The sequence below is a fragment of the Stegostoma tigrinum genome, chromosome 14 (assembly GCF_030684315.1).
Source record: "Stegostoma tigrinum isolate sSteTig4 chromosome 14, sSteTig4.hap1, whole genome shotgun sequence".
NCBI classification, from domain to species: Eukaryota; Metazoa; Chordata; class Chondrichthyes; order Orectolobiformes; family Stegostomatidae; genus Stegostoma; species Stegostoma tigrinum.
Genome location: NC_081367.1, coordinates 57,607,022 through 57,619,207, shown reverse-complemented (window position 1 = coordinate 57,619,207; position 12,186 = coordinate 57,607,022). Strand labels below are relative to the sequence as shown.

At 42.5% G+C, this 12,186-nt stretch overlaps 1 protein-coding gene across 2 annotated transcripts in view; it reads right to left on the bottom strand.

The window, feature by feature from the left end:
- Nucleotides 1–2,872, bottom strand: part of fndc3ba (fibronectin type III domain containing 3Ba) — a 348,395-nt gene extending 345,523 nt beyond the window's left edge. The window contains exon 1 of one of the 2 annotated variants that reach the window (XM_048542804.2): nt 2,496–2,872. The gene's annotated coding sequence lies outside the window, so the exon portion shown is untranslated. The remainder of the gene's footprint in view (nt 1–2,495) is intronic. The other variant, XM_048542805.2, reaches the window with a different exon arrangement.
- Between the last annotated feature and the right edge of the window lie 9,314 nt (nt 2,873–12,186).

Sequence of the window (12,186 nt, the reverse complement as noted above, 5' to 3'; positions counted from 1 at the left end):
CAGCACTTCACAGTATGCTTCACTGGCTGGAAAGCCTTTTCATACCCTGAAAGATGCCACGAAAATGTAAACGTTTCTCTGATTTGGGATCTAGTGCCTCTTGCTGGGTGAAATGTGTAAGACTGAGCTCAACGCAGGAGTGTTCCAACTGTGAAGCACGCTGTCGTTCAAACACAGTCACCGAGGCAAAGATACGAAAGAGAATTACGCTGTCTGACCGCCTCCCCGCCAAGGTGTCAACCGCCTCAGGACACGAGATGGAGAAATGGGGAGCAGAGGCAGCGGGAAAAAAAAAGACAAAATGTGATGGCATCAAAATTCTTTCTGGAGAGAAATAGGAAATTCCAATCTCCTGTCACAACCCCCGTGGGAATTGTAGCAGAAATTCTCTGGGAGAATTCCAGCTCTTTGTCACCCAATAATCACATGATACCTTTTCAAATTCAGTGCTGCCTGTCCATGGACCCCATTCTAAAATTAATCCAGCCCCTCAGGATTAATCTCAAAGGCTGGCATTCCAACATCACTGACTTCAATAACCCTGGCACTGACTCAAGACACAAATATTTATGGAAGTAAGATTCATATTAATATTTTCAACTTTAAAAGAAAATTAGGTGACCCTCGCTGTATAATTTTCGTCCCTTCCCCCTTGCCTTGTCACCTTTTAATCAATTTCCTTGCTTGCTTTTCACACACAAACACTTTTCCAAATTTTGCCAAGTCTGGAGAGACTGGGGACGTGGAAGGGCTGAAACTGATCACAATGAACGAACTTGTTTGAAACTGAGTTGGAAACTGACAGGGAAACTAGCAATACACTGGAAAACCTACAAATGCAAGACACATTCGAAATACCGTAGTCCTTTTTTTGTGGGGGGAAAAAAATCTGCGTGGAATGTAACAGATTCCATCACAGACAAAGAACGAACCGAGCCGTGGGGTTGGCTGGAGATGGGAGGGATAAAAGTACAGGTCCAAGAAAAGATACATATGTATTAAAATAACTTTTAAAAACGTCCCATTATAATGCAGACCTTTTACGCTTTGAAGAACAAGAGCTTATCTGTATGCAACTTAAAAGCAGCGGGAATGAGAATATTTTCATTTCATTTCAGACCTCTGCCTGTCTCTATTCCTCCAATATGCCCCATAGATCCAGTTTTTTTTAAAGCTCTAGGCTGTAGATTTTCGCTGTGACTGCCAGCGACACCTGATGCTATCTCGATAAAGACTCTATTCCCGTCTCTCCCCAGACTAGTTCTCTCCTGCTGTCTGCATTTGTAGTCTAACCTTAAAACAATCTATGCCTCTCAGCGCAACAATTCCTCTCGGTGACCAACACGTTTTTTAAAAAAAATTGTAAGCGCATAATTGAAAACACAAATTTCTTATATTTTTTTCCCACTGCAGCCCTTTTTGACTAATTTTCTTCTTAGAAAGGCAACATTTCATGAGGTTTTTTTTTCATTTGCACAGATGAGAAGGAACCAAAGATAAAATAGCAATTTCTATTTAAAACTGCACACGAGCGGTTCGACTTTGAACCGCACGACCCCTCTGAATCACGTACTCGTTATCGAAGCTGAAATTTACACAGGTCTCCCAGCTTGTTCCCTTTGTCAATCCCTACCACTCGCACCACCACCTCCCCCCTCCTCAGGAATTAGGAGAGAGTCTGGCTGGAATGCGAGGCTACGATGGGAATGCAGTAACCGTGAAACAGACTGACACAGATTTTCCTTTGCAAAATATTTTAAAGTTCTGTTTTCAAAACAGACCCAGAGCAAATGGCAACGGTAGGAGATGAATTGAGAAAAAACGCAACACATGGTGGAAAAATCTCATGACATTTCTCAAGATGTTCTTTTTATCCCCCTCTCGAGTCATTAATAATTTTAGCAGAAATCTACGTTTGCTTCCACCCCCACTCGAAAAAAACAACTAACTACTGATCTTGGAGTTAATTATGAAACGCCACGCTCTCTCAAAGAACAGACGTTTCCAACCAGACTCCAACTATGCCCCAGACTGGAGTTCATCTTCAGAGGGAACGCTGCACACACTTCTCCCCTCAGAACGTGATAGAAAGGGAGAAATTACTGAACGATCCTTGAAAACTGATTCCGCCCACACACGCGTAACATAAAATCTCCTTGTGGATGAGATGAGGCCTGATCGGTGGTGACAAAAACCTTTCTGTTGCTTTTTTTAAAAGCTGAGATTCCCGATCAAAAGTTTCACAAACTTTTTTTTAAAAAAAGTTTCCACCTACCACCCCCCCTTCCCATGTTTCCCTCCCCCCTCCCCCATTTGAATTGGGTACAGCCACCGGCTCACAGTAACTTTTACAGCTTAACCGGGGCAGAAAAATCCAAACTTAATTTGATTGCAAAAGCTGAGGACTTGGTTTTAAAAAAAAGATGTGAATTTCAGCCTCTCTCCCGCTGCCCACCGTCTTCCCCAATGGAGTTTGTCTTTGGGAAGCGCCTTACCTCTTAATTTAGATTCTCTGTGTGTGTGTGATTTTCCCCCTCGCTTTGCAGAGTCCTGTACTCCTCCAGCCGGCATTAAATGCCCTCAGTTCCAAATCCCTTTGCTCAGAATGGGGAGGAGAGTGGCTAACAGAAGAGCTCTCGCCATGTTAGTGTCTTCTGGATACACATTGCAGAAGTCACTGCCCACATCTACCGTATTCAGGCTAATAGACATTCAGACATTCCCACTGCTTCTCCCCCCACCACTCCGCCTCCTGCAACACAGCTCGCACTTGTGACTGCTTGGTTTCCTATTCCTGCAAGGATCGTTCAGCTCACTGCCTCCCCGCCCCAAGACGAAAGGAAGATACATTTATCGACGGGCTCTCGCCCTCTGGCGTGGAGGGGGGTGTCTCATCTTTTGAGTAAAAGGGAGAGCATTCAGAGACCGGGAGGCAAATCGCACACAGCAAACACATTACATCCCTCGTCTCAACCCTCCTGGTATGTTCCCCGGCTGCGATCCGTCCCTTCTCGGCCCGAATGGCCGCTGTTCGGCAATTGGACCACAGGAGTCTTCACGCGGAGTTCCCATTCCTTTCTTCACCGACGGAGCGTGGGGGCCGTTCTGGTGATCGCTGGATTTCACGGAGGGCAGGGGGCGACTGTTACTTTGGCAGGTTTACACATCTCTAAATTTGGGCTAGTATCGACTGTCCACAGCGAGTGGCATTCTGCCGGAAACGCCGTGAAACTAAGGCTCTGTCTGTCCTCTAGGGTGTGGCACTGTGGCATAAGGGCAGTGGTGGGGACTACTCCCTGGGTGACCTGAGTTAACATTCCTCTGACACCCCCCATGTCAGTCGTGATCAGTGTAACATTTAAAAGGCATGTGGTTGGTTTTATGAATAGGAGGAGTTTAGAGGGACATGGGCCAAATGCTGGCAAATGGGGCTAGATTAATTTAAGACATCTGGTTAGCATGGACAAGATGGACCGAAGGGTCTGTTTCTGCACTGTACATGTCTATGACCTTATGCTGTAGTGGGAGCTTGCTGTGCTCAAACTGATTGCCTTGTGCTACAACAGTTATACGTACTGCCACCAATACTTTCCTTAGAATCATAGAATCCCTACAGTGTGGAAACAGGCCTTTTGGCCCAACAAGCCCACACCGACCCTTGGAGAATCCCATCCAGACCGATCCCCCTATAACTCACCCATCCCTGAACACTATGGGCAATTTAGCACGGCCAATCCGCCTAACCTGCACATCTTTGGACTGTGGAAGGAAACTCGGAGCACCCAGAGGAAACCCACACAGACACGGGGAGAATGTGCAAACTCCACAAACAGAATCAAACTAGAGTCCCTGGGGCTGTGAGGCAGCAGTGTTAACTACTGTACCACCGTGGACCCCACATGATCTAGTGTGAATAAGAATAGCCGTCTTCTCATCTAACTAGAAGAGTCTGTGATAGGAAACGATGTAATTTATTGGACCTCTTCAACTACTTACAAGCTACAAGGATGCAGTAGTTTTTTTAGGGAGGGTGTTAGGAGGAACCTGTCTTCAGTCTGAGTCCTCCAAGACCCACAGTTAGTCTCCCATCCAGTTCTCAGTGGGTGATGCTCATGGAATTCAATCAGGGTTAACACTTTCATGCCCTTAACACAGCAGTGACAACGCCTTCTTTGTCCTATGCTCCAAAGTGCTATTACACACAACTGAACGCCTTTCTCACCACCAAAATTGCCAAGGCTTTTTGTTTTGTAATTTTTTTTAAGAAATGCCATCCACCACCAATTATAACCACCATGTAGCCAATTGAAAATTCACAAGCAAAGCCCATTATGTGCAATGCAAACCATCAAAGCAGAAGGGGCGACTGCACTTTTAAAAGTACTTCAGGATGAGGAATCATTTGTCAGGCCCAGAGACCTCGAATGGTGCTGCAAAAGTGCAATTTCTTCTTTTGATGATTGCTCAGTTTTCACTGCTTAATAAATAAAGGAGCACTGTTTCAGCCAATGCCAATCCTTTACATCTAACACAGTGCATAAAAATAAGACGTTTTCCTCTCCTTTCATGGTTATTGCATGAAGTTTGCCACTCAGGTCAAGGAGAAGTGACATTTCACTGCTGACCTATGCTGTGTTAACTGCTCCCAGTAGACTTGTTCCAATTGGCTTCACACTTAACTGAGCTGAGTATTAAATATTGGCCAGGATTTCTGTTCTTGATTGATAGTCTTATTGGAAACTGAATACATCTCAAGATGAGACAAGCAGGACCAGGTACAATATGACTATTTTAAGTTCTCATGAACTTTAAAATTCAAAATGTTGATAATTTCTATAATCTTGATTAGAAGAATTATCTTTAAGAATCATCTTTCCTAAAATTACATGCCTCAGAAGAAGGCATTTGGCTCATTGTTTCTGTGCTGTCTCTTTGAGGGAGCTATCCAATGAGTTCTACTTAACTTTCCCATTTTCCCATAGACTGGAAAATCTTCCCCTTTTCAATTATTTACCTAATTTCATTTTGAAAGTTACAATTTAATCTGCAGTCCATTCCAGTTCACAATGTGCTGTGTAAAAAGGCAAATTCTCTTCAACCCAACAATTCTTTCAGCAGTCTTAAATTGACGTCCTTCTAATTACTTGGCAACATTTTTCCTTTACTATCGAAACCTCTAATGATTTTTGATATCTCTATTAAATTTCCCCTTAACCACCTCTGCTGGATAGGAGAACAATCCCAGCCTCTTGACATAACTGAAGTTGTTTATCACTACGACTGTTCTACAAAAATCTTTTCTGACTTCTTTTGAAATCATTTTTCCCCACAACTACCATCTCTTCTCAATGGCCTTGTCAATGTGATACAGTTCCCCAGGTAACAAACAAACATGCAAATATACAAAACATGAGACCACCTTCAGCTGCTTCATCAATGACTTTCCCTTTGTCATAAGGTCAGAATTCAGGGTGTTCGCTAACGATTGCACAATGTTCAGCCTATCATTCTCTACTCCTCAGATAGTGAAGAAATCCATGTTTAAATGCAGCAAGGCCTGGATAATATTTGGATTTAGAATGATGAGTAGCAAGTAACATTAACACCACACAAATGCCAGGCTACATCCATCTCCAACAAGAGAGAATCTGGCGATTGCCCCTTAGCATTCAGAAGCATCACCATCACTGAATGCCCCTAGGGATTACAATTGACCAGAAACTGAATTCGACTAGCCATATAAATACAATGGCTACAAGCACTTAGGAATCCTGTAAATGATTCACCTCCTGACTCTCCAAAGCCTGTCCACCATCTACAAGGCACATATCAGGAGTGTGATGGAATTCTGATCAGAGATAATGGGAACTGCAGATGTTGGAGAATCCAAATTAACAAAGTGTGAAGCTGGATGAACACAGCAGGCCAAACAGCATCTCAGGAGCACAAAAGCTGACGTTTCGGGCCTAGATCCTTCATCAGATGGCCATCCAGCTTCACACTTTTGTTATCTTGGATTCTCCAGCATCTGCAGTTCCCATTATCTCTGATCACAATTTTAACCTCACTGTGAAGCCTCTTCCAGGGATGCCTAACCTGAAGAAGTTACCCTCGTCTCTCCGGACCAACCTCAGGGAATCTCTCTCCCACTGCAACTCTCTTGTAATCTCTTCGGCCTTGAAACTGCTCCACCTAACTTCTCCTCTATCCATCTTTGGTCTGCCTCCCCCTCTTCCCCAATTTATTTCAGAACCTTCCTCCCCATCCCCCTCTCTGATGAAGGGCCTAGGCCCAAAACATCAGCTTTTGTGATCCTGAGATGCTACTTGGCCTGCTGTGTTCATCCAGCTTCACACTTTGTTATCTGTGATGGAATTCTTCTCGCCTGGCTGAACAAGTTTTTTTTTATTCATCCACAGGATGAGGCCGTTGCTGGCTAGCCAGCATTTTTGCCCATCTCTAATTGCCCAGAGTGCAGTTCAGAGTCTAGCACATTGCTGTGGCTCTGGGGTCACACGTACGCCAGACCAGGTAAGGAATGCAGTTTCGTTCTCTAATGGACATTGAGGAACCAGGTGTTTTTTTTTCCTGACAATGGATTCATGGTCATCATTAGATTCTTAATTCCAGATATTTTACTGAATTCAACTTCCACCATCTGCAGTGGTGGGATTTGAACACTGGTCCCCAGAACATTATCTGGGTTTATGGGTTAACAGTCCAGCGATAATACCATTAGGCCATTGTCTCCCCAAGTGCAGCTCCACTAACAAGCAAGAAGCTTGATGTCATCCAGGACCAACAACAGCTTACTTGATTGGCACTACATCATAAACATACACTTCCTTCATCACCAATGGTCAGTAATACCAGTGTATGCCATCTTCAAGATGCACTGCAGAAATTCACCAAGGAACCTCATGTAACACTTTCCAAACCTTGAACATTACTAACAAGAAGGACGTGGGGAACATCACTACCTGCTAGGTATCTTCCAAGCCATACACAATCCTTACTCAGATATACATCAACATACCTTCAGTGTCGTTGTGTCAAAATAATAATGTGTAATATTAAGTTGGAAAAGGGTAAAAATCAATGATTCAGATTCAAAACTGGAAAAGGGTAAATTGTAGGGGTCTAAAAATTTAACTGGAACAATTGAAACTCATTTTCAATGAAAAACAGGAGAATTTCAAAAGAAAGATGAGTAGGATGCAAGCTTGGTATGTACCCAGGAGAAATAAGAAACAGAGTATCTAAAGCTAAAGTACCCTGATTGGCTAAGGAGATTGATGAGAAAATAAAAAGGAAGCATATGATGCACATTAGAGTAGTAATAGTTGTGGAAATCAGGAACAGTATCTCAAATGCAGGAGAGAGGCTGGGGCTAGAATAAAGGCTAAGAAGAAGCATGAAGAAAGGACGGCAGGTTGCACTGAAACAATTACTAAATGTTCTACAAATACATTAATAGTAAAAGATTAGTGAAGGATAGAGGTGGAGCCCAGAACGAACAAGGAAAGTAAACTGCTCGTTGAAACAAAGGGTATAGTAGAGGTATAAAAATGGGCACTTTGCTTCTGTTTTTACCACGTGAAAATGGTGACAGTAGTTGGGTGGTCTGTGATGGAATTGAACGGTAGAGTGATAAAATATGAAGATAAAATGATAAAAATGCTGGTAGCACCCCAGGTAGAGAAGTTGCCAGGCCCAAATGGATGCATGCTAGATTGCTGAGTGAGATAAGGGAGCAAATTGCAGAGCCTTTGACAGAAATTTTCCGGATGTTTCTGAACACAGCGTTAGTCCCAGGAGACTGGAGGGTTACAAATGTGCCACCATTGTTTACTAAAGGAGCAAAGGAAAACCCAAGAAACTACAGATCTGTCAATTTGACATCAAGAGTGGGAAAACCGATGGAGGCCATAATAATGGGATAAGGTAAATGTAACTTGGAAAAAATAAGATAATACTTGACAGTCAATATGGCTTTGGCAAAGGCAAGTCACCTGTAATAAATTTGTTTGAATTCTTTGACAAGGTGGCATGAGCAGGGTTGAGGGTGGTGCTGTGATGTTGAATATTTGGACTTTACAGAAGAATTTATATTGGCATGTTGGTTAACAAATGAGAAATCTCTGGGATAGATGGGTTCTTGGCAGAATGGATTGGAAGTTGCCTAAAAGATAGAGTATGTAGAGATGGGCATTTCTCAGATTGATGAACTGTTGGACCTAGTGTTCCCTAGGGATCTGTGTTGGGACTCTTGCTTTTTCTGATTTGTGTAAATGATTTGGAATTGGATGTTGAGGGCAAATTCTGTAAATTTTCAGATAATATTAAGCTAGGGAGAATGGTGAATTGCAAGGATGACAACTTCAGAGGGACTTTGACAAGTTGGACAAATGGTTAGACGCCTGGTAGATGAATTTTAATGCCGAGACATGTGAGGTAATGCATTGTAGTAGAAGAAACATGGAAAGAGATACAGGCTCGCTGATACAACTTTGAGAGGAATACAGGGACAGAGGGACCTCAGGGTTCACATGCATAATTCTCCTAGGCTGGCCAGGTAAATTGAAACAATTGTTATGAAAACTTATAGGATGCTTGGATTTATACCTACAGACATAAAGCATAAAAGCACCAAACTGATGCTATACCTCTACGAATCATTGGTGAGACCCACATTTGGAGAATTGTGTCCATTTCTGGGCACCTTATTTCAGGGAGGGTGTTAAAGCCCGGGAAGAGAGTGCAGAGAAGATTTACTAAAATGATACCAAATGAGGGATGTTAGATGCAAGGAAAGATTAGAGAAATTGGGCTTACCCTTCTTGGAGCAGAGAAAATTAAGAGGTGACTTTATTGACATGTTCAAATTTATGAACAATGTTGACAAGGTAAAGATGGACATTCTGTTTTCACTAGCTGATACGTCAATAACTAAAGGCCACAGTTTCAAGATTGTCAGCAAAAGAGCTAGGATTGAGATGAAGGGAAACTTCTTTACTCAGAGAGTTGTTTGGAATGTGCTGCCTAGGGAAGTGGTGAACGTGGATTCCATGATAACAAAGTGTGGGGCTGGATGAACACAGCAGATCAAGCAGCATCTTAGGAGCACAAAAGCTGACGTTGTGGGCCTAGACCTTTCATCAGAAATGGGGGATGGGAGAGGATTCTGAAATAAACATGGAGAGAGGGGGAGGCAGACTGAAGATGGATAGAGGAGAAGATAATTGGAAAGGAGAGTATGTGTGGGGAGGTACGGAGGGGTGATAGGTATGAGGTTTCAATAGAGAGCAGGATATGTATTTGAAAGCAATGAATTTAGAGGGCAACGGAGGTAGGGCTGGAGAATGGGACTAGCTGGGTAGCTGGCATGTACACGAATGGCCTTGTCTGTGTTGTATATTCTATAAAAATCTTGGAACTCCCTCTCCAAAGGCATTGCAGGTCTATCTACGGAACATGGACTGCAGCAGTTCAAGAAGGCAGCTCACCAGGACCTTCCAAAGGGAAATTAGGGATGGGTAATAAATGTAAATCCAGCCTGTAAAAGGCTACATTCCATGACTAAAACAAAACTCGGAGGATGCTGTTTTTTCACCAGATTCTTAAGGAAGAGAAAACCCTTTTACCCGGTTCAGCATGAGGCCTCAGTTTTGTAATCGGTGCCCTTAACCAAATATGCATTCATCTTTCCGATGAAGCAGTAAATTATGGGCAAACAGAAAATGCTGCTGATATGGGAGATCTGAAATAAGGACAAAAAGAATGTGCTGCAAAATTGCAATTGATTAATCAGCACTGTGGGAAGAGACAGTTCTGAAGAAAGATTGACATATTATAAAGAACCCATGCTATTAATTTGAAGCATTCTCCCCATGGTCCTTAACAACATGTATCCTTCAAACAACATCACTAAAAATAGGTTGTCTGGTCATCATCACATCACTTTTTGAGGGATCAAGCTGTGTGCAATGTTTCTGCCATTTTTCCTATTTTACAACAGTGACACCACTTCACAAATACTTCCAAAGACCACGAGAGTGCTTCAGGCTGCTGGAGCTGCAAATGATGCTATGTAAGTGCAAGACGTTCATTTCTTTTTACTAATTCAGAGATTGTGCAATTCATTCCTGCAGTTGGACTGTTTGAATTCAAGTTTTGAAACTAACTAGAAGTAAAAAGTTAGCCTCAGGAAAAGTGTCAATGATATAGTCAGATTATAGTAAAAATATTACCAACCCAGTCATGTCTTTTTAAGGTATGAATCTTGCTGTCCTGCGTCACTATATCGCTATAAGTCACTCCAGTCCCACTCTGTTGTGTCTGCCTATCTGAAATGGTCCAGTGACCGCCCTTAGTCAACCTGATGACTCACCACTTATTATTATGTACCCAGGGATGAGTAACCAATGCCATACTCACCTGTGACTGCCATCTTCAAAGAATAAATATTTTTCTTTATTATTCTTTTCTGTTTATAGGGATATATATTGGCCACGTCTAATTTCCCAGAAGGCAGTTAGAGTCAACCATTTTGCTGTAGGTCTCGAATCACATGTAGCCCAGCCTAGGACAGCAGAAAGACATTAATGTCTTGAAAGATGTCCTGAAAGACATTAATTAACCAGATGGGTTTTACAACAAGCAAATGGTAGCTATATCTTTGCCAAAGACTAGCTTTTTACTCCAGAATATTTTTTAAAAATTGAATTCAAATATTTCCATCTGCCATTTGCTCTATAATTCTGACTTTTTCATAATTCTTGACTTCTATCTCTCCACCATTGGTGGCTGTGTTTTCAACTGCCCTGGTATTCAGCAAACCTCTGGAATCCACATCTGACCATCTTCTCTTTTAAGATGATACTGAAAACTCAACTCTTTTACTGAGCCTTATATCACCTTTCTCATGTCTCGAAAACAGTCCATATTACAGAAGAGGAAGTACTAGAGGTCTTAAAATAAACACAAAGATAGATGAACCTCTGGGACCTGATCAAGTGTATCCCAGGACATTGTGGGAAGCTAGAGAAGAAATTGCTGGGTCCCTAGCAGTGATACCTGTGTCATTTATAGCTATGGGTGAGGTACCAGAGGAATGGAGTGTGGCTAATGTTGTGCCTTTATTTAAGAAAGGTTGTAAGGGGATGCCTAGGAACTGTAGACTTGTGAGTCTGACATCAGTGGTGTATACGTTGTTAGAAGGGATTCTGAGAAATAGGATTTACATGAATTTGGAGAGGCAAGGACTGATTAGGGATAGTCAGCATGGTTTTGTGTGAGGGAAATCATGTCTCACAAACTTGATTAAATTTTTGAGGATGTAACCAAAAGATTGATGAGGGCAGAGCATTGGACATTGTCTACGTGGACTTTAGTGAAGCCTTTGAAAAGGATCCACATGGTAAGCTAATTAGTGGAGTTAAACCACAGGGGATTCAGGGAGAGTTTGCCAAATGGACACAAAATTGGCTTGACGGTAGGAAACAGAGGGTGGTTTTGAAGGGCCATTTTTTCAGAATGGACGCCTGTGACCAGTGGTGTTCCACAGGGATAGGTACTGGGTCCACTTTTGCTTGTCATTTGTTGGATCCCTGCTGAATCTTAGAGAAAAATTCACAGATGTTGAATGGTGCAATTTAATTGATAGCTGCTCACTTTCCAATGCTGAACAACTGATCCTGGCCAAAGTTTGAAGTTCATGAACTTTCAGCAGAACTCAGGATTGTGGTTTTGAAGGAAGGCCACTGACCTCTTGTCTTCATGATTGCTACACTTCTGGCTATTATCCCACATTCTGTTCTCTGTAAACTGTGGTCACCCAAAACTCTACTGCCTGTTATTATGATGCATGAGTAGCAAACTAAGCCAAATTAGAATTACCATCACTGGATTCACAACAGAGTGAAAGTAAAGCATTTAATGGCCCTCAAAAATTGCTTAATTGTTCCTAAGCAGACTTTATAAATCAGCCATTGGTGGCTCCTCACAGACAAGAATGACTGTCTTCCACTCTCAGGGTGAGCCCACAGGTAGCTGTACAGTCCAATGTGGTTTCTGCAGACTCTGCCGTACTTCAGGCAGAAGGTGGTCACAGTAAGGGGTGGGTGGGGCATTGATGTGACAGCACACACCTTATGCTGTTTCCAGTTGGCATCTACTTTTTTACAA